This window comes from Panthera pardus, unplaced genomic scaffold, assembly GCF_024362965.1.
Source record: "Panthera pardus isolate Hobbes unplaced genomic scaffold, ASM2436296v1 HiC_scaffold_8, whole genome shotgun sequence".
NCBI classification, from domain to species: Eukaryota; Metazoa; Chordata; class Mammalia; order Carnivora; family Felidae; genus Panthera; species Panthera pardus.
Window position 1 is genome coordinate 65,531,158 of NW_026527013.1, and position 19,964 is coordinate 65,551,121.

The 19,964-nt window shown below is 53.4% G+C and overlaps 1 protein-coding gene across 5 annotated transcripts in view; it reads right to left on the reverse strand.

Moving 5' to 3' along the window:
• Positions 1 to 19,964, reverse strand: part of GRB10 (growth factor receptor bound protein 10) — a 183,936-nt gene that overhangs the window by 139,273 nt on the left and 24,699 nt on the right. For all 5 annotated transcript variants that reach the window (XM_053897753.1, XM_053897757.1, XM_053897758.1 and 2 more), the window contains exon 2: positions 11,214 to 11,364. The gene's annotated coding sequence lies outside the window, so the exon portion shown is untranslated. The remainder of the gene's footprint in view (positions 1 to 11,213; positions 11,365 to 19,964) is intronic.

Sequence of the window (19,964 nt, forward strand, 5' to 3'; positions counted from 1 at the left end):
ACAGGCTCCGGCCGTCGGTTCTGATTGTTGCGTCCTCGTCAGGATTAAGAGCCAGGCCGGAGCGGAGCCAAGGCCGGGTTCAGGCCCTGCGCCCACTATCCCGTGGCCCACAGACGGTCGCAGGGTCCCTCCTCACCCGCCAGGTGGGAGTGAGATGCGGCTGCCTGACATGGGCGGAGGTCGTGACCACTGCTGGCTCAGGTGCTCCTGACTCCTGACCCCTCTTCCCTCGCGGTTCTTCTGTCCACGCCACCAATCCGTTATCCGCTGCCCTCCTACACAGCTTCTCGCTCCTCTAAGGGAAAGCTTGTATTTACCCCAGTTAAAAATCCCCCCAGTGTAGATACAGTCGAGCCCTGAGGATCATACCATAAAATCTTGGATTGCGAGGAACTTGTCCTGCGAGGGTTCCGCAAGACGAGCAAACGTTTCTAGCAAATTTTAACTTGATAAACGAGCAATGTCTTGCGATACGAGTCGTACGGGACGCCAAACGTCACGTGATCACAACTGAGCTACAGGTCCTTGAAGTGCGCTTTGAGATACGAGCGCTTTGGATGACAAGCGTGTTTCCGGAATGAATTATGCTCTCAAAAACCAAGGTTTTACTGTAAGATAATGTATCTTCTTAAGGGTTTGGCCTGGACGAGATGCGCTAAATGCAGGAACACACCTCGCAGGAGGATGGGTGTCTCCTATCTCTGCAGGTGGACACGTGTTACCCACGGGGCGAGGAGGGGGGCGCCGGACAAACCCACACGGCCCCCCTGGACACCCGCTGCCCCTCAGCAGGGCCCTGACGGCAAGTGGGGACACGCCTGCCTCCGGGGCCAGGCGGGAGGGCAGGCACCTCGCTACTGTAAATCACTGCTTGGGGGCCACGTGTGGTACAGACTGACATTAACGAGGCCACACCAGAAAGGGGAGGCTCCATGGCGGGGGCCGAGTTTGGGCCAGTGGTGGGAACTGGGGAGCTGGGGAGCGAGGAGGTGGGAGGAAGCACAGATGTAGGGGACACAAGATACTTCAGCAACGCAGGATGGAGCCCCAAAGCCAGGCCGGGAGAAGCAGCAGAAAACACTCAGGGTGGGACCACGGGAAGGAGCCCATTGCTGGACACTTGCTGGGGGTCGACTTGCATTTTCCTCTTCCTCCCCCTCCTTCCGGCCAGCATGTGAGGCCGTATGCAAATGAGGAGCCCACAGCCCAAGGTTTAGGCAACAGGTGCACTGAGGTTGTGGCCGGGACTGGGGCCTCGGGACCAGAGCCCTCTGGGGATGGAGGCCGGTCCAGGTAAAAACATAACCTTATCTGTTCTGGCCACATAGACTTTGAGGGAAAACAGCTCTGGTCTCATGGACAGGGCGAGACCCACCCCCCAAAAAGGGAAAAGCTACTGAGGCCATTTCTTTCGCAACCATCATGGGAAGTCCTGACTCCTACTTTAGGAAGATGTGCTAAATGAAAATACGTATTTTTTAGAAACTCTGCTTTTCTCACCTAAATAAAGGGTCAAAATGGGTCTCTAAAACCTAGAGGACACTAAAACTTCTTCAAACGGCACAATTCTAGAGGTTTACAAATGCATTAATCTCTTTCCCACGCGACTTGGATTTTTATTAGAAAATTCCTTAACGTCTAATAGTAAAATGGAATTTTAAAATTGTTCTGTTTAAGGGGCGCCTGGGTGGCTCAGTCAGTTGAGCGTCCGACTTCGGCTCAGGTCATGATCTCACGGTTTGTGAGTTCGAGCCCGCGTCGGGCTCTGTGCCGACAGCTCAGAGCCTGGAGCCTGCAGCCTGCTTCGGATGCTGTGTCTCCCTCGCTCCCTGCCCCTCCCCCACTCATGCTCTGGCTATCTCAGAAAGAAACATTAAAAAAATTTTTTTTAATTGTTCTGTTTTCAAAAAAAATAGATTTGTATCTATTCTGGCCACACTAGTCCTACACTATGGGAGTCACAATAACGAACCACGAAGGGGCACCTGGGTGGCTTGGTTGAACTTCCGGCTCTTGATTTTGTCTCAAAGTCATGCCCTCAGGGTTTCATGAGTTTGAGCCCTGCTTCAGGCTCTATGCTGTCAACATGCTTGGGACTCTCTCTCTCTCTCTCCCTCTCGCTCTGCCCCTCCCTCTCCACCCCACCCCCACTCAAAATAAATAAATACACTGAACAAAAAATAACAAACCACCAAGAGTTTTTCTTCCGAAGTTTGCAATTGGCAGGATCTGTTATTTTTTTTTTTTTTTAACGTTTATTTATTTTTGAGACAGAGAGAGACACAGCATGAACGGGGGAGGGGCAGAGAGAGCGGGGAACACAGAATCGGAAGCAGGCTCCAGGCTCTGAGCCATCAGCCCAGAGCCCGACGCGGGGCTCGAACTCGCGGACCACGAGATCGTGACCTGAGCCGAAGTCGGACGCCTAACCGACTGAGCCACCCAGGCGCCCCAGGATCTGTTATTTTTGAAACAACATGTTCCCGCACTGGCCCTGACGATAACTAATAATAACTAATAACATTGGTCACAATAACTAAAAAAGCGATAATCTCTGGGTGGAGCCCCCACATCCATCACACTCCCTCCGGACCCTCAGATATCAACTCGCTTGTCTACAAAGCGATTTGTCAAAAGAAGCCCTGACAGGACAAAGAGGGGCATGTCCAGAATGCCACCCTCCTCTCTCCATCCCCCAGCCCAGCTTCAGGACCCAGGTCTGCTGCTTCTGAAGGCAGGGGATGTTTAGATCGAGCATTCGACCAGCGGGTACTTGTTATCGTAAATCCCATCGCGCGTTACTGCATCCTTCCATCTTCCTTTCATTGAGATTGTGAACTCAGAAAAAATGAACCCCCCTTCGACCCAGAACATTCTGCAGCAGCCTGCTGGCCCAGACACTCCGTCAGCAATAGCATCCCCAGGCTGCCCCTACTCCCCGAAAGAAACAGGGAACGTGTATTTCTTGACAGTTGGAATGTCTGAGCCACAGATCACACATAGGAGCTGCCACAGGGATCCCCACGGGGAAGCAGCCTGAATGGGACTCCCTCTGCTACCTCAGGAACCGAGTCCCCCTGGCACACGCCAAGGCACAGAGTCCTCTGCACAACTTCTAAGACGGCCACAGGCAGCGGCATGATCCGTGCTGCTCTTAGCGTTCCCGTGTGAAGCCACTTGGAAAGCTGATGAGCTACCACCTCTGGACAAGGACTGAAGAGCAAGAAAAATATTTCCTCATTGCTTGTTTTCTCTTTTCTACTGTAGCAGGTGCACACATGAAGGTCCCCCTTTTCTCTTTCTCTACAGCAGGTGCGCACAGAAAGGTCTCCATTTTCTCTTTCTAGTACAGCAGGTGCACACGTGAAAGTCTCGGTTTCCTCTTTTCTACCGCAGCAGGTGCACACAGGCAGATCTCCGTTTTCTCTTTTCCACCGCAGCAGGTGCACACGTGAAGGTCTCCATTTTTTCTCTTAACCACAGCAGGTGCACACAGGAAGTCTCCTTGTCATTGTCCATCCATGCGTCCATCTCGGGGCAATCCCGTTCAATAGAAGCTTCCATGACTGCAAACATGTGGAGCCTGGTAAGAGTCACCCTTGGGCTGACACATTTAGAAGTGCCAAAGTATACAAGCCATGATTCTAAATACCCAAGAGCGGCAGAAACCTACAGTAATTATAAAACCTAGCTTCCTACCACTAGTCCCCAGTGTCCGCAAAGTTCAGCCACGTCCAATGCCAATTCCAGAAGAGTTATGTTTTTATGTCACAAAGATACACGAGTTCCAGGCTAATGACGCTGACCACTTTAACAGGACAGGAAAGACATTAGCTACCTTAGACGATGAGTCACCCAGGCCCTATCTTCAGCCTAGGCTGACCCCCATATCCCAAGATAACTCACTGGTGACCGACAGGATAGGCCCTTCCAGACCAGTCTGGGCTGTCTGAGAAGAAAGTTAAGTCCAGGAATCATCTTTCACCGTTGTAAACATGAGTAAAATAAATAAGATAAAGATAGGCTGACAGCATCCCCCCCAATGGTTTGCCCCTGACGCTACAGACCAAGCAAGAATTAACTAGGTGCCACCCATGTGCCTGGGGCTCCCAATCTTAAGACAGAGACAGCGCCCTTGGCACTTTATCCACATCGACTTGCCTTGGACACTGTCCTCCCGACCAGTCGTACACCTGCTCTCTCCCAGCCCAAGACGCACACGACCGGTAGACCCACGGCAACGTCCCAAGACAGACGCCTGAGCCCTTGGCTGGAGGAGATCACATCCAGAGAGGGGGATGGAAGGAGGAACACACTTTCCCACAAGCCTAGAAGGAAGTGCACGTGCAGTAAAGCAAGCATTCTACGCCCGCCGTAGTGGAACAGCAAAAGCCTGGTTGAGGTCCCTGAGGCTTACCTTCAACACTGCGTTAAACACTCTTCCCCTGCAATTGTCCAAATTGATTTTGATGCTGTCACTGCTCAAAAAACACTGAGCTTCCAGGAAAAATGCCTGTTACCTTTGGGGCGCCTGTGTGGCTCAGTGAAGCATCGACTATTGATTTTGGTTCAGGTCATGATCTCACGGATCCCGAGATTGAGCCCTGCATCAGGCTCTGTGCTGGCAGCTTGGGACTCTGTCTCTCTCTCTCTCTTTCTCTCTCTCTCTCTCAATAAATAAACATTAAAAAAAATGTTTTGGGGGGGCGGGGGGGGAAATGCCTGAGTGGTTCAGTTGGTTAACCGTCTGACTTCAGCTCAGGCAACGATCTCACGATTCCTGAGTTCGAGCCCCGCATCGGGCTCTGTGCTGACAGCTCAGCTCAGAGCCTGGAGCCTGCTTCGGACTGTGTCTCCTCTCTCTCTGCCCCTCCCCTGTGCGCGCTCGGTCTCTCTCTCTCTCTCTCTCTCAAAAGTAAATAAACATTAAAAAAAATTTGTTTTTAATTTTTTAAATGCGTGTTAGCTTACACTTAAGTACTCAAATACCCAAAGTTCTCAGAAACTTGTCGATACTGCACATTTTAACATGATGCAAAGGCCTCCAATCCCTCTTGGCATCGTGAAGGTAACAAGGGAGAGGTGGGCTTAGCTGGCGTTTCTTCTCCTCACCGTCACCTTCCGTGTCAGCAGCGTCCAGTGGGAGCTGAGTGAGCCCCGACAGGTGATGAGGCCGTGCATGTGCACCCTCCACACCCCCGAGGGGGTGCAGGGGAGTGGAGTCTCCCCTGCACGTGGCCACAAGGAGCCTGTGCTCCAGGAAGGTGTGAGTTTCCAGGCTGTGACAAGGAGCTGAGCTCGGGCGGTGCTGCCCGGACCCGGCTGGCATGAGTCCCCCGGCCCTACGCAGTCCCGCGGCGACGCCCCACCAGGGAAACCACCTGCTAAGGAGATTACAATGGGACCCCCGACTCTCACAGCATAAACCCGAGATGTGCAGAGCACAACTGAAAATCACCTGTCACTCCCAGAACAAGGTCAATGGTGCCCTGGAACGAGATGACCACAGATGCCAGCACGGTGAGGACTCCGGCTGGAATGGGCAAGAGTGTCCGTGTGACCGTCCTACAAATGCCTCCGTGACAATTGCACACATTCTTGAAACAAACGAGAGCTAGAGACCTGCATCTCTAAGGGACTTAAAAGCCGGGTGCAAACAGATTATTTTGCTTCCTTCAATGTTAGTGAGTTTTAGATTCCTTCCACCCTCGGGGAATAACGTGCCAAGACCCCAACGTATCTGGACCCAACAGTGCAAACAGCTCAATCAGATATTTATCAGATGCAGCAGCTGACGGGGGGGGGGGGAGGGGGGGGCGCGCCACAGGATCCTGGCTTCTCAGCACAAGGAGGAGAGAAGGTTCGTGCAACCCCAGCATCAGGGCACGCTGGGTCAAGCGCCCCAAACGAGGCAGAAATAAAACAATATGGGCACCCCACGGGAGGACACAGAAGTCTGCCAAGAGGCTGCGAGGATGCTTTCAGTGGGGAGCACATGGCAGAAACAACAGTCAACAGGGGAGCAACGGGAGAGCGGAAAGAGAGAAGCAGGCACCATTAGAAAACTCAGGAGGTGACAGGAGTCCGGAGAGGAGGACACACGCTGAGGTGCACACCAGTTCCTTCCAGGTCTGTCTTTGTGGGGGTGCCTGGAGGCTCAGTCGGTTAAGCATCCGACTCTTGGTTTCGGCTCAGGTCATGATCTCATGGTTCGTGAGTTCCAGCCCTGTGTCAAGACTCTTCGCTGACAACACGGACCCTGGTTGGGATTCTGTCTCCCTCTCTCTCTCTCTGCCCCCCACCCCTCTCAAAATAAACAAAAAACAAAAACAAAAACAAAAACAAAAACAAAAACAAAAAACAAACTCCCTTCCTGGCTGGCTGGCCTCAAGCTGTGGCACAACTGGGACTCTCTGCTCTTGAAAAGAAGAAGACAGAAGTCACTCCATTTACAGTTAGATTCTTAGGAGGTGTGGGTTTAAATTATACTGTAAACGGGGAGGTGTGACTGGTCAGCACAGCCGGGCAGAGAAATGGCTTCCACCTCCTGTCCTGCTACACAGGTTACACCCGCCGCAGCAGTAACTACCACCACCACTCCCCCCCATCCCAAGGCTCCAAGGCCCAGAGGGGCACCCTCCTGCTGTATGTTGAGGGGCCGGGGGCCCGCACCACTGGGCGCAGGCCCACCTCTGCTGTCGGGAGAGAGCACGCTCTGGAGGCGAGGCCCCGCAGAGGGTGCGATGCAGCCGACACAGGGTCTGGGGGTGCAATGCTCTGACCCAAGTTGACTGCGAGAACAAAACAAGCAACTAAAACCTGGGGTCAGAGGATGGCTAAGCTCAGAGGCCTCCGTGGGACCAAGACTAGGACAGTAACGGGCGCCTGGGGGGGGGCTCAGTCGGTTAAGCGTCCGACTCTTGATTTTGGCTCAGGTCATGATCTTGCGGTTCGTGGGATCGAGCCCCGAGTCGGGCTCCAGGCTGACAGCGCAGAGCCTGATTAGGATTCTCTCTCTCTCTCTCTGTCTAGGCCCCTCCCCAGCTCATGTGCTCTGTTTCTCTCTCTCTCTCTCTCTCTCTCTCAAAATAAATAAATAAACTTTAAAAACAATTAAAACAACAAAAAAGAAGTCGGGCAGGTAAGACCATCTGTATCTTTCCCTCCCTCCCCCTAAGACCCCAAAATAAACAGGGCTCTTGAGATGCATCGACTGTGAAGGTAGAAGGGAGGGCGGCCCTAATGCCCAAATCATCCCCCCCCACCCTCACTGACAGCCTTCGACCCCGCCCCTCCAGGATCAGGATTCCCATGCTGGCTCCACCCAAATCCAGAGCCCCGGTCAGAGCCACCCTGCAAACCAAAGCCTATGATTTATTAATTTCCCTGTTAGCCACTAACTGGGTCCCTCTCAGACCCTCTTATTTCATGTTACGGCATCTTCCCGAACCCCCAGGGGATGGGGCTCCGACTCACAGATCAAAGAGAAGTGAGCTTATTTTATTCTTAATATTTGTTTTTGAGAGAGAGCGAGAGACAGAGTGTAAGCAGGGGGAGGGGTAGAGAGAGAGGGAGACACAGAATCTGAAGCAGGCTCCAAGCTCTGAGCTGTCGGCACAGAGCCCAACGCAGGGCTCGAACTCATGAACCGCACACAAGATCATGACCTGAGCCGATGTCGGACGCTTAACTGACTGAGCCACCCAGGTGCCCCTGAGAAATGAGTTCTAAAGGGAACCTCTTGCTACCAGAATGTTCCATGTGTGCAGGGTCGTGGCCAGCCTGCAGACCCCAGTGCCCCACCTGGGACAGTTAGCTAGTCCAAACTGTGCTCTCTGGAACTAATCAATGACTAGAAAAAGGTCAGGAAAATGAGAACCAATGTAATGCTTTATCTAATATGTCATAGGTCGTGTTCAAGTTAGTGGAGCCTAACGTGGGGCCAAATTAGTTCTCTTTAACGCAGGGGATCATGGAGGATGGAAGGAGCCGCACCCCGTCCCCGATGGGGTCACCACCGCCTTGGAGAAGATGCACACACTAGACCACCCAGCGGAATGGCCTGTGCCTGCAGCCCACACACCTGCACGCCCCCCGGCTCCCTCCGTGTCCCGTGAAAGTGCATTTTAGACTCGTCTGGCCAGGACTAAGGGTGCAGTGTGAGGCCACAGAGAATACAAACTGGTTTTTAAAAAATCTAAGACCTTCAGGGCACACAGGTGGTTTAGTCGGTTAAACGTCCAACTCTTGATTACGGCTCAGGTCATGATCTCACCGTTCGTGAGTTTGAGCCCCTCATCTGGTTCTACACTGACAGGGCGGAGCCTGCTTGGGATTCTCTCTCTCTCTCTGCCCCTCCCCCACTTGCACCCACGCTCTTCTCCCCCCCAAATAAATAAATAAGCATTTAAAAAAAATACAAAAATCAAAATCTAAGACTCATCCCTGGACAAGCCCATCGCGAGAACTGTCAGTGACCACAAAGGCACCCGTGTCCACTGCCCAGCCATCCCCCAGACCCAGTGGGCTCCAGGCCCCCCAAGCACCCAATGGGTCCCACACATGCCACACGAGAAGTCACCACATCAGCGTTCGGGTCAAGAAAGGGTTTTGTGGCTACAGTGTTTTTGGACATGCCGTCCCTGGACCAAACTTCGGGGACCCACCATTTAGTCCCTACACCTAGTGACCTTGCTGGGCATGCAAACTCATCCAAACAGGGGACGGACAGCCCCAGACCCAGCTGCCCAGTCCCGGAGGGTAGACGTGACACGCCCCACACGGTGCCTTCCACGTCAGCAGACCCCCACGCTTAAGCTGCCACGGATAACTAGATTTCAGGCCCCAGACAGGAGGATGAACTGTGAAACGAGGCTTCGTTTCATTGCGTGCCCACGCCAAGACGTCCCTGATGGGGCTGTCGGAATCCAGAGGCTGGCGGCTTTGATGGTAACAGGTAAGACCGGGACGCGGGGTGGAAGCTGAGCAGACAATCAAAGAAGTGGGGACAAGCGTGATCAGGGACGCCTCGGGCCTTTTTCCAGGTGTGTTCCTTCCACGCTGCAATCAGCTTGCCAGGGACAAAACCAGTCCTGACCCTCAAGGAGTCTCGGCACGACGCGTAACAACCCCGAGGCACGGATGAAGGAGCCGGTCAGCGGGAGGGAGCACAGGGGCCACGAAGGATGCCCACGGCCACGTGGGAACATCAGCCCGACCCACGACACCAGGTACCTTCCTTCCGTACCACGCCTGCCGGAGCTTCCGGCACGAAGTGCTCGCCGAGGAAGGCGAAAACAGAGGCAAGACAAAGCACCTGTGCCCTGGGTGTGGGACACGGATGGGATGGGGGCCACGATGAGGTTACTTCTCCCATCATTTCGTTCCCCACGCTGATTTCTGCAGCCTCCGGGAAGAGCCGGATAGGACACTTCTGCCCCTTTTCTTCATCTCCCTCTGGTTTACAGAAACCAATCTGTACCAGTGGTGGTGTTCCTCCAGGACTGGGGTAAAAGTCTGATGTCGCGGTTCATGGGAAGCAAGCCTTGCTCGGTGGGATGGGGGCAGGAGCAGGGAGGCCAGAGCTAAGCCCGACTCCGTGTGGGGAACATGGTCTCCATGAGGGCTCACTGCCTGGCGGAGGGCAGGGAGGGATCACACCCCAGAAAAAAAAAATCAACTTTCGTGTTCACTATCCAGAGAGAAAGAAACACGAAATGTCCACGCGTGCACCTTTTGAACCTGAACAGGATTCTAAAATGTTACTCAGCATCTAACGTGAGGCTGATGCTCGGGAAGGATCTGCTGAATAAACCCGATTAATGAAGGGATTAGAACCCTCCTGTTCTGCACTATAGACAGGCAAGGAAAACCCAAGGGAGTCCAGGGTCATGACAGGCGGTAATACGGAACAGGAGAAGGGATGTAAGTGTAGGAAATGGGGAGAGAAAGGCCAGCACCTCTGTCCCCGAGAAATCTGGACCCGACTTCCTCAGCCCAGAGTCCTGTTAGGGGCTGACCTCAAACATTCCCATGCTGGAACGCTGACCCCAGAATGTGCCACTGGAACACTGACCCCAGAATGTGCCATATCTGGAGATAGGGTCTTTAAAGAGGTGCTTAAGGGGGCACCGGGGTGATTCAGTCGGTTAAGCATCTGACTTCAGCTCACTTCATGATCTCAGGGCTCATGGGTTCGAGCTCCGTGGCTGACAGCTCGGAGCCTGGAGCTTACTTCTGATTCTGTGTCTCCCTCTCTCTCTCTCTCTGCCCCTCCCCCACCACTCACACTCTGTCTCTCAAAACTGAATGAATGTTATAAAAAAAATTTAAAGAGGTGATTAAGATAATTCGGGGTCTTGGGTAGGCCTCAATCCAAGAGGACTCATGACCTTAGAAGAAAAAGAAAGCAGAACACAGAGGCACACGGGAGGAAGACCATGCTGGCACCGAGGAGAAGACGTTCATCTACACGCCAGAGACGGAGGCTTCCTAAGACTCTCAGACTTCTGGCCTCCAGAGCTGTGACCAAACGCACATGTGCTGTTCAAGCTGTCCTACCCGGGGTATTTGTTATGGCAGCCTGAGCTGACTGATACACTCTCCAGCACCCACCATCCTCCCTGGGACCAAAGGCTGTAGCAGGCCCGTTTGCTGGAAGACTGTTCCGGCCTCAGTTCTCCAACTAGCGTTGCAGCCCCATGTACAGCATGGTAAGAACCCCACACCCCAGCCGACCGGGACAGAAGGGAAGGTCCAGGTGTAGCACCTGCCCCAGAGGCTCATTATTTACGGCCACCCCACTACCAGCGCTAAGGTGGGACGCTCCCCACACAAGCTCCAAGCTCTATTGGAAAACAAAGCCTGAGGCAGGAGCCGCCCCCCATTCTGTCCTGGCCCGTCGCCAAACACAACAGCTTCTTGGCGGAACACCAAAGGGGGGCAGGCGAGGGAGAGGCACAGCGGGCGTGGAGGGTGGTCTGCAGAGCCCAGGGAGGCCCGGCGAGATCTCTCAAGTCACCCAGCTCAGCGCAGGGAGCAGAGGGGAGGCAAGGGGACACAGAGACAGGTGCAGAAACACCGGAAGAAAGCATCCGTCGTCAGGCCCCTGCCTACAGCAACCCTCACTTACTGATCTCAGCTCAATCAATGTTTACCAGATGCTTCTCCCAAGAGAGAATCCCACCTCTGGGTAAAGACCGAACAGACCTTACCTGTCAGGGGCTCGCTCCGGCTCCGCTGGTTTGGCAGCCACCTCGGCTCGACCACGAGGACCCAGGTGAGAACCAGGTGCCGGTCACGGTCGCGGGGCTCCCGGTCCCCACAGCTCCCTGCTCCGGTTCAGCCTCATGCCCGGCTCCAAAGCTGAAAAGTCAAAGAGGCCGACACTGAACACCTTGAACTTGGCCAAACACAAATCTTCTGCTCTGCACCCAAGACTCCAGTCTCCTTGAAACAGACACATGGAATATTTCTCTTTTCAGGGAGATTTAACTTAAAAGATTCTACAAGGAGCAGAGAAAGGAAGAGGTCCACAAGGACCAGGCTTTTTCTAGTCGGCATGTCAACCGACTGCAGGGGCAGATCCTGCCGGCGGAGACCGGAGGACACGGGGAGGCCACCCCGTGTCCCGGGTCACCGTCTTCCCTCGGCAGTAGAAGCCAAGTGCCCCCGAGGCAGGCTGGGAATGGAACGCACAGACCTCTGCCCTCTCGCAAGGCCAAGTGTACCTAGCATTCGTGCCGGGAGCCCAGATCCGAGCCAACATCGTCGTTCCCGGGGTCCTCGCAGGCTGCAACCCTCACCCCACCCCACAGAGACCCCCTTCCGTCTCAGCCCGGGTACCCGCCCCCTGGTGCCGGCAGGGAGCACGGACTGATGTTCTCCACGAGGCGCATGCGCGTTCAGCAGGAAGGGGCAGAAGCGGGCAGACCCGCGGTCTGACCCCTGGCCACTTCCTTTTTCGCCACTTTATGCAACTCATCTACTGAGGGACGGGCAGGAGGGCTGTTCTAGGCTTGAAGAGGAGTGTCAGCACCAAGGGAGAAGCTGGAGGGGAGTTTCCAGTCACCAGGGTGCTCCCTGAGCCGGGCTCCTCTGCAGGCCGGTGGGGAGAGAGCCCACCTCCCGGAGGACAGTAACATATGCTGCTGAATCGTCACGTGCCGAGTGACACACACGCCCCCAACGACTCAGCAGGGAGAAGAGCACGGAGCGTTCATCACCGCTGCCGCCTCTGTGTGTCCGAGCCGGTCCCCTGCCCGCGGTGTGGGTGCCCCTGCAAGGAGAGGAGATGCCTAGACTAACCTTTCCTGATCACTCGACAGTGGAAATAAAACGTGCCCTGCTGCTGACCCGCGATGGAAGAAGTCAGGGACCTAGAATTTACTAGAAAACCACCGCAGGCGGTCCCACCGGGCACACTGGCTGGAGATCATGCACGAGAGCCAGAGAGCCCTGGTGCCTCTGCAGGTGACACCCGGGCGAGTCGGGAGAGTCACTGAATTCACTGAGCCCGAGTCCCCAGCTCCAAAATCGACATGGAAATACCATCTCCCCCCAAGGGCTTTTACGAGGAGGAAACGAGCTGACGCATGTCAAGCTGTAGGACCCAACACACAGTAAACGCTGAACGAATGCTAGATTTTCACGAATGTGACTCGGCCGGCAGCGCGCCCGTTGTCAGACGCGGAACACGCCAGCCACCTACAGGCTGTGAAGCCTACTGATGCTCGGACAGGACGCTGGCCTTAGGATCGAGAGGGGCACGCAGGTCACAAAAGTACGTGGGGGCATCACACTGAACGCCACCTGCACACGCAAAGGCGTTTTACTAAGGGCACCTGCTGTCATCCTCGCAAAGAATTTGTAACTCCGAAAAGGATTACAGCAAGTGTATCAGGCGGGACGTCTCTAAATTCTAGCAGCTAGGTTGTCCACAAATTAAAAAAAAAAAAAAAAAAAGGTGAACGGTCAGACAAGCATGAGGGTCTCTGAAATGACAATGGGCCGGGACCGGGGAAACGGACTTGGGTCACGTAACACATCCACTCCTCACACTCTGAGAGGTTTCCCATCTTTTCCAGAAAAACTAATCTTTTTCTGGAGTCTGATCCGAATGCCCCATGGCTACTTCCAGATGTAGCTCTCACACGTATGCTTTTAAATTTGCAACACACACTGGGGACGTTTGCTCCTGACAGCGGGCACCAGGGCATCTGGCTGGCTGAGGGGGTTCGGGGGTCAGGCTCCTGGTTTCCGCTGAGGTCACGATCTCACGGTTCATGGGATCGAGCCCCACATCGGGCTCCGTACTGACAGTGCGGAGCCTGCTTGGGATTCGCTCTCTCTCTGCCTTTCCCCACCCATGAGCTCTCTCTCTCTCTCAAAACAAAGAAATAAACCTTTTTGAAGAACTATGGGCAACATAAATTAATCTATAATTAAAGAAAAATGACATCCAGTTGTTTGTCCCACCATCGTTGTCCATTCTAGGAACGTGGATATCGAACTTCCCAGCAGAGAGAACAAAGCAGGACGGTTTCCGAACACGGTGAGCTGTAAGAGCTCCTGAGACGCGTCCTCACCAAGGGCAGGACCACCCGCCAGGCACAGAGAACTGCTTTAAAGAAGCCTCCAGCGCCGTGTGCGCTGGCCCGTCCACACCCACGGCCGCTGTCGCCAACACCAGCAGAGCACAGCCCGACGTGCTGCCTGAGCCGGCCGCGTGCCTCACACGTACCGGAGCCCCGGGGACTCTGTGCCATCCGCGCATCAGTCCAGACAGCGCGCTGCTGCGGGTTCACGGTCAGACACGACGCGAACTTGAAATCCCACATGCGTGAACGTGGGCAAAAAACAAACATCTGGACTCACTTCCAGAGTGTTTCGGAAACAAAGGACCCCTTGATTTCTCTGTAGCATCTGTGATATCTTCCAAAAATTCCAGAGTAAGTATTAATCTTTCCATCCGTCTAGCTTCCCCGCGCTAAATATTTAGAGTAATAACAGTGACTATTTAGACATTCAACAAACCCCCACGTTCACGAGGAGGCTATTGGGCGGGTTCAGCCACACAGCTCTGGAATGAAGTCTAGGCCTTTATAAAAGGGGACAGAATAGCCTTAATTCAAAAAACTGAACTCAGCACTGTGCTGATGTCAGAGCCCGCTTGTGACAGCAAACTGAGAAAGACAGCTGGAGAAACAGATCAACGAAATGGAAGTGAAGAAAGGCAAGTTTTTTAAAAAAAAGTCATTATACTGGGGCGCCTGGGTGGCTCAGTCGGTTAAGCATCTGACTTCAGCTCAGGTCACGATCTCGCGGTCCGTGAGTTCGAGCCCCACATAGGGCTCTGGGCTGATGGCTCAGAGCCTGGAGCCTGCTTCAGATTCTGTGTCTCCCTCTCTCTCTGACCCTCCCCCGTTCATGCTCTGTCTCTCTCTGTCTCAAAAATAAATAAACGTTAAAAAAAAAAAAATTAAAAAAAATAATAAAAAAAGTCATTATACAATTTCAGAGTGCTACCGCCCGACCCTGAGGACAGCGGAAGAGAGAAGCGAGGATTAAAGCAGAAACACCGCACCTCACGTCACTTTCAGCGGGATGTGCTATTCCAGCAAGGCCACGGTTGCCCCCACCCGACGGGCGGGATGGGCCATGAGGAAAAAGGAAACTGGGACCAGAAGGAAGTTAAAACACGAGACTCCCCCCCCCCCCAAATGCCAACATCATACTTTCGAACCGGCGAACACGCAGGACACGTTCAGCAACGACAACCGAACGGTGACTCAGCTCCTGCGTGGCCCGTCCACCAGCGGACACTCGGCGGGGGCTCCACAGAGATGTCTAGTGGGCCCAGGACAGAGCGGCCACATCCCAAACTGGCCGCCATCACAGAAACCGACACAACTTAATCAAAACGGATGAATGGGCCACGAACAGGGTCCTCAATTCCAGGGTCAAGCGGAACCAGCGATCCCAGAACCAGTCTTCACCGTGTGGCTTCCAGGAGCCACCAAGCAAGCTCAAAGATGGGTTACCCCATGGACCCGTGTCTGCGGCCGCCCAGACCGGAAAGGCAGTTAAGACAAAGGAGCGCCTACTTGAGAGAGGGAGGACGCTTCTCTCTACAAGTGATCTGAGGTCAGTGCCACAGTGAGGGTCAGGACAAACCCATGCACTCACAGACACGGTAACTGACCAGAGAATGGGGGAAAACGCCCTTCTCCGCAGCTGATACACACACGCGCATATTTCAGTCCAGTGCTAGCAAGAGCCCTAGGTACACCAAAAGGTATCACCACGCACTTGACGTGCTTAAGAGACCCGGGCAAATGGAAACATGCTACATTCCTAGAGGGGAAGATTAAACACCACACAAAGACTTTGATCCTCTTAAGAGTAATTAGTTTCAAACCTAAAATTAATTTTGTAAATGAAATTCAGGCATCGATCTAAATGCATCAAAACTACCAAAGTACCGTGAGATTGTCGATTGTAGCGTATTAGGGGAGAACTGCACTCACCCTATAGTAAATTATAAAGCAAAAGTAGTTAAAATAGTGTGGTACCGGCATATAGATACATGTGAGCATTCATCAGAAAGAGAAGGACTTAGGGGAGCAGGGTGGCTCCGTCAGGGGAGCGTTGGCTCTTGACTTTGGCTCTGGTCACGATCTCATGGTTCATGGGATCCAGCTCCGAGTCAGGCTCTGTACTGACAGCACAGAGCCTGCATGGGATTCTGTCTCTACCCCCCTCCCACATGCACACGTGTTTTCTCTCTCTTTCTCTTCTCTCTCAAAAATAAATAGGGGCGCCTGGGTGGCTCAGTCAGTAAAGCGTCCCACTTCGGCTCAGGTCATGATCTCACGGTTCGTGGGTTCGAGCCCCACATCTGGCTCTCTACTCTCAGTGTAGGGCCTGCTTTTGATTCTGTGTCTCCCTCACTCTCTCTGCCCCCCCGCCCTTGCTCACACTCTGTCTCTGTCTCTGTCTCTCTCTCTCTCAAAAATGAATAAATGTTAAAAAAAAATTTTAATAAATAAACAAAAAGAAATTAGGGCCAGCAAGCCCAGATGACAGCAGGAATCACCACGGTTCGAGGCCCTTGGTGATACAGCGAGGTACGAAACAGAAACATGGTGTGAAAGCTGTCCAGGAAAAAAGAAAAGCCAGTGTTGTTTCCAGAGGACATTCAGGACCAGCTAAAAACCGATGTCAGCATCAAATGAGGTCACAATCCCAGAGCAACCCACACAATAGCAGCAAGACACTTACGAAGCAAGAATAAAGTGGTTTCATTCACAGAAGCAACACAAATAATGTACTTAAGAAGCATATACAAGAGGCTCTGAAGAAAACACAGAAACTTCTTGTGAGGAACCTAAAAGAAATCTGGAAGACACCAAGGCTCAAACAGAGAACTTTCTGGAAAGGCAAGCCCTTGCAGCGCGGCTCCTGCCCAAGGTAATGGGTGCAGGTGCGTGTGGGGCAGTCCCGGCCAATACCCCAGTCCGCCAGGGGCACGGGGACAAGAATGGGGACAGACACAGAAGGGTACAGAGCCCGGAACACGATCTGGGTGGAGCTGAGCATCCAGGTATGCGCAGAAAATAAGATCCAGGATAAGCGGTTACTGATGTTCAGTAAGATACGTGCAGGAGCCTCTCTGCACACCATTCCCAATAGATGGGACGATTTAAACCTTACAAATGACTAAGAGAAAATACGGAAGAATAACGGTACAAAATCTGGGCGAGGAAGATCTTCCAAAGCAAGATTTTCAATCTGGAAGCCACGAAGGAAAAACCACCTCCTCTATGGCAACAAGCCCTCTCTACAAAATCAAAGGACAAGCAAAAACTTTGGGAGAAGATACTAGCAACGTGATGCGGCTGTCTGCATTTAGCAAATGTCTTGTTAATTAAAAAATTAGACAAACAGGGGCACCTAGGCGACTCAGGCAGTTAAGTGTCCGACTCTTGGTCTCGGCTCAGGTCACAATCACACAGTCTGTGGGTTTGAGCCCTGCGTCCAGCTCTCTACTGACAGCTTGGAGCCTGCTTGGGATTCTCTCTCTCTCTCTCTCTCTCTCTCTCCCTCAAAATAAATAAACATTAAAAAAAAAAAAAAAAGTTAAGCAGCCCAAAATAAAATGGGGAGGGGACAGAAGCCAACGATTCTCAAAATGCACGTGCAAAACACACTCAACTTGAGTGGTAACCAGGGAAATAGAAACACTGGCAACAAGGGGGCTGTAATTTGGATCCATCGTATTACTGGAAGTTGAACACCCAGAGCCCACGGAGGGTGGGGATATTGTAGGGGGGCGGAGCGGGGGAGGTCAGCGGGGCTCCCCTAAGCTGCAGGCAGGCACATGCTCAACAGGCTTCGGGCAGCATCTCATGGCCTCCTCGCTCACCCTCACACGCACCTGCACACGTACACACACACACACACACACACACACACACACAGGCTCATACACACACGTGCATACACACACATCACTGACAGGCATACTCCCTAACATGGAAAAGCTGGAAGCAACCCATGCGCCTGTCCCTGTCCCCCCCACCTTGCTTCAGGCCACTGTGGTGGCCACCAAGTGCATGTGGCACAACCCACAAGTCCCCCATTCTCCCCTCCCCTCACACCTCGCTCTCGCTCCTGCAAGCCAGGAGCCCAGGCGCTCTCCCACTGCCTTCCACCAGGATGCCACTCCCACCTGACCCTGAAGCAGCCTCGGCACCTGCCGCCCCCCCCCCCACGCCCTCCCCACCCCTGGCTCAAGCTGGTGATAGGTTTCACACCCCCTCTGGAAGAATGACCCCCACCTTCCTTCCCCCTCCCCACCCAGACCCTGCTGGGGGCCCTGCCCCTCGGCCCAGGATCCTCTGGTCCTGCGGCTGAATCCCCCTGACCTCTCCCTCCATGTCTGTGTCCCCCATCGACAGCAGGAGCCCAAAGGTGCAGAACTGTGCTGAGCACGTGAAAAACCGCCCGGGGGGCAGCCTGGGAACCGCTTCGCGGCTCGGCCGGCCCACGTGGAACCGGGTTTCTGGCTCAGCTCCCCAGAGCAGCCTGCCTCCAGTGCCTCAGTTTCCTCGGCTATAAAATGGGAATTAGACAGCCCCACCTCTGTGCAGGGATTAAATGATGTAAATCCCAAAACGTGCTTCTCACTGAACTGGCCAAAGCTGGCCTTGACCGAGGTCCAGGCAAAGACCAAGGAGGAAAAGAGCCGAGGAGGGGGAGGGAGGTGATACTCGAGTGGAAGGGAAAGGGACACACAACCCACGTCATGTGGGTCCACGAATTCACCAGAGAAAAGAGCCCAGGAGAACACAGACCATCACTGACCCAGAGGGAGGCCACCCAATGGCCCAGAGGGCACAGGTGCGACCCTCACTCTGTTCCACAGACTTCTGGGTTTGGATTTCTGTAAGAAGGCACATGAATCACTTACATAACTGCAGAATTGATCTTTCTGGTAAAAAGTGCTTCTGTCAAGTTTCCAACCGGTGGTCTTGCTGCTTCTCCCCTCTCCGTGCCTCCCCACAAAGCCCCGCCTGAGCCCCCTGTGATGTCCAAGCGTGGTTTCCCTCCCTCAGCCCTGGAGGCTGGCTCTCCCCTCTCCACAGTCTAGGAATTCCAGAGAAATCACTGCTCTGCACCAAAAACAATGAAGCCATTAAGTGCTTCAGGCCAGTCACATGAACAGGAACGGCGCAGAAGCTTCTAGAAATGCGGAAAGACTCTGCCCCTCTTCTTTTCTTTTCCTACCTTCCTTTCTTCTGCATTCTCTTTCTTCCCTTAGGAAGTTAGGGGAAAAAAAACAACAAGGAAAGTAGGGGCGCCTGGGTGGCTCAGTCACTTAAGCGTCCAACTTCGGCTCAGGTCATGATCTCACGGTTCGCAAGTTCAAGCTCCAAGTCAGGCTCTGCTGTCAGCTCAGAGCCTGGAGCCTGCTTCGGATTCTGTGTCTCCCTCTCTCTCTGTCCCTCCCCTCATGTTCTGTCTCCCTCTCTCCCTCCCTCTCTCTCTCTCTCAAAAATAAACCTTAAAAAATTAAAACAAAAAAAAAAAAAAAGAAGAAGAAAGTAAAAGTTGCTATTAGTTGTGGCGAAAACATACTATGGAACTGCTCCTACAGCAATAATTTTGAGGGAGGGACCAGTGATGGCACGTTAGGACTCCACTTCTCCTGGGGCACCTGGGTGGCTCAGTAGGTTAAGCAACTGACTCTTGGTTTCAGGTCAGGTCATGATCTCACGGTTCATGAGTTCAAACCCTCGTCAGGCTTTGCAAAGACAGCGTGGAACCTGCTTGGGATTCTTTCTCTCCCTCTCTCTCTCTGCATCTCCCACATCCTACTCTCTCTCTCTCTCTCTCTCTCTCTCTCAAAATAAATAAACTTAAAAAAAAAAAAAAAAAAGATTCCACCCCTCTTCACAGGAGAAATCTGTAGGAAACAGCGTCAGTCTTGTTTGAAGCTTATCACTACTCCAGAACAGCCCAATCATGGGGCACACCCCAAAGTCCAATATTCCCCCACCTTCAGCACATAGTAGGTGAAAGACAATCACGTCTCCTTCTCTGTATCGCTCAACAGATGCAGTATGTAATGACCGTGGGTTCTAGGTGGGGGGTATTACAAATATACGTAAGGAAAAGTGGTCCTTCAGGGCAGGAATTCAAGACCTAACAGTGTCACGCCCCTCCCTGAACAGGACCTCCTCTGGCCACATGGTCACCAGCTCAGGACTCACGGGCTCAGGGACTCTCCCCGGAAGGCAGAATGTTCCGGTCAGGCACGCGGAGCCGGCTGCACACACTGGTCCGACCCAGGAGTCACAGGTGGCAGCCCCCAGGAGCCGACCCCTCTCGCGGACCCCCTACGGCCAGCTCAGCATCACTTAGGGCCTGAAGAATGGTTCCTACATGATCCTTTCAAGGCG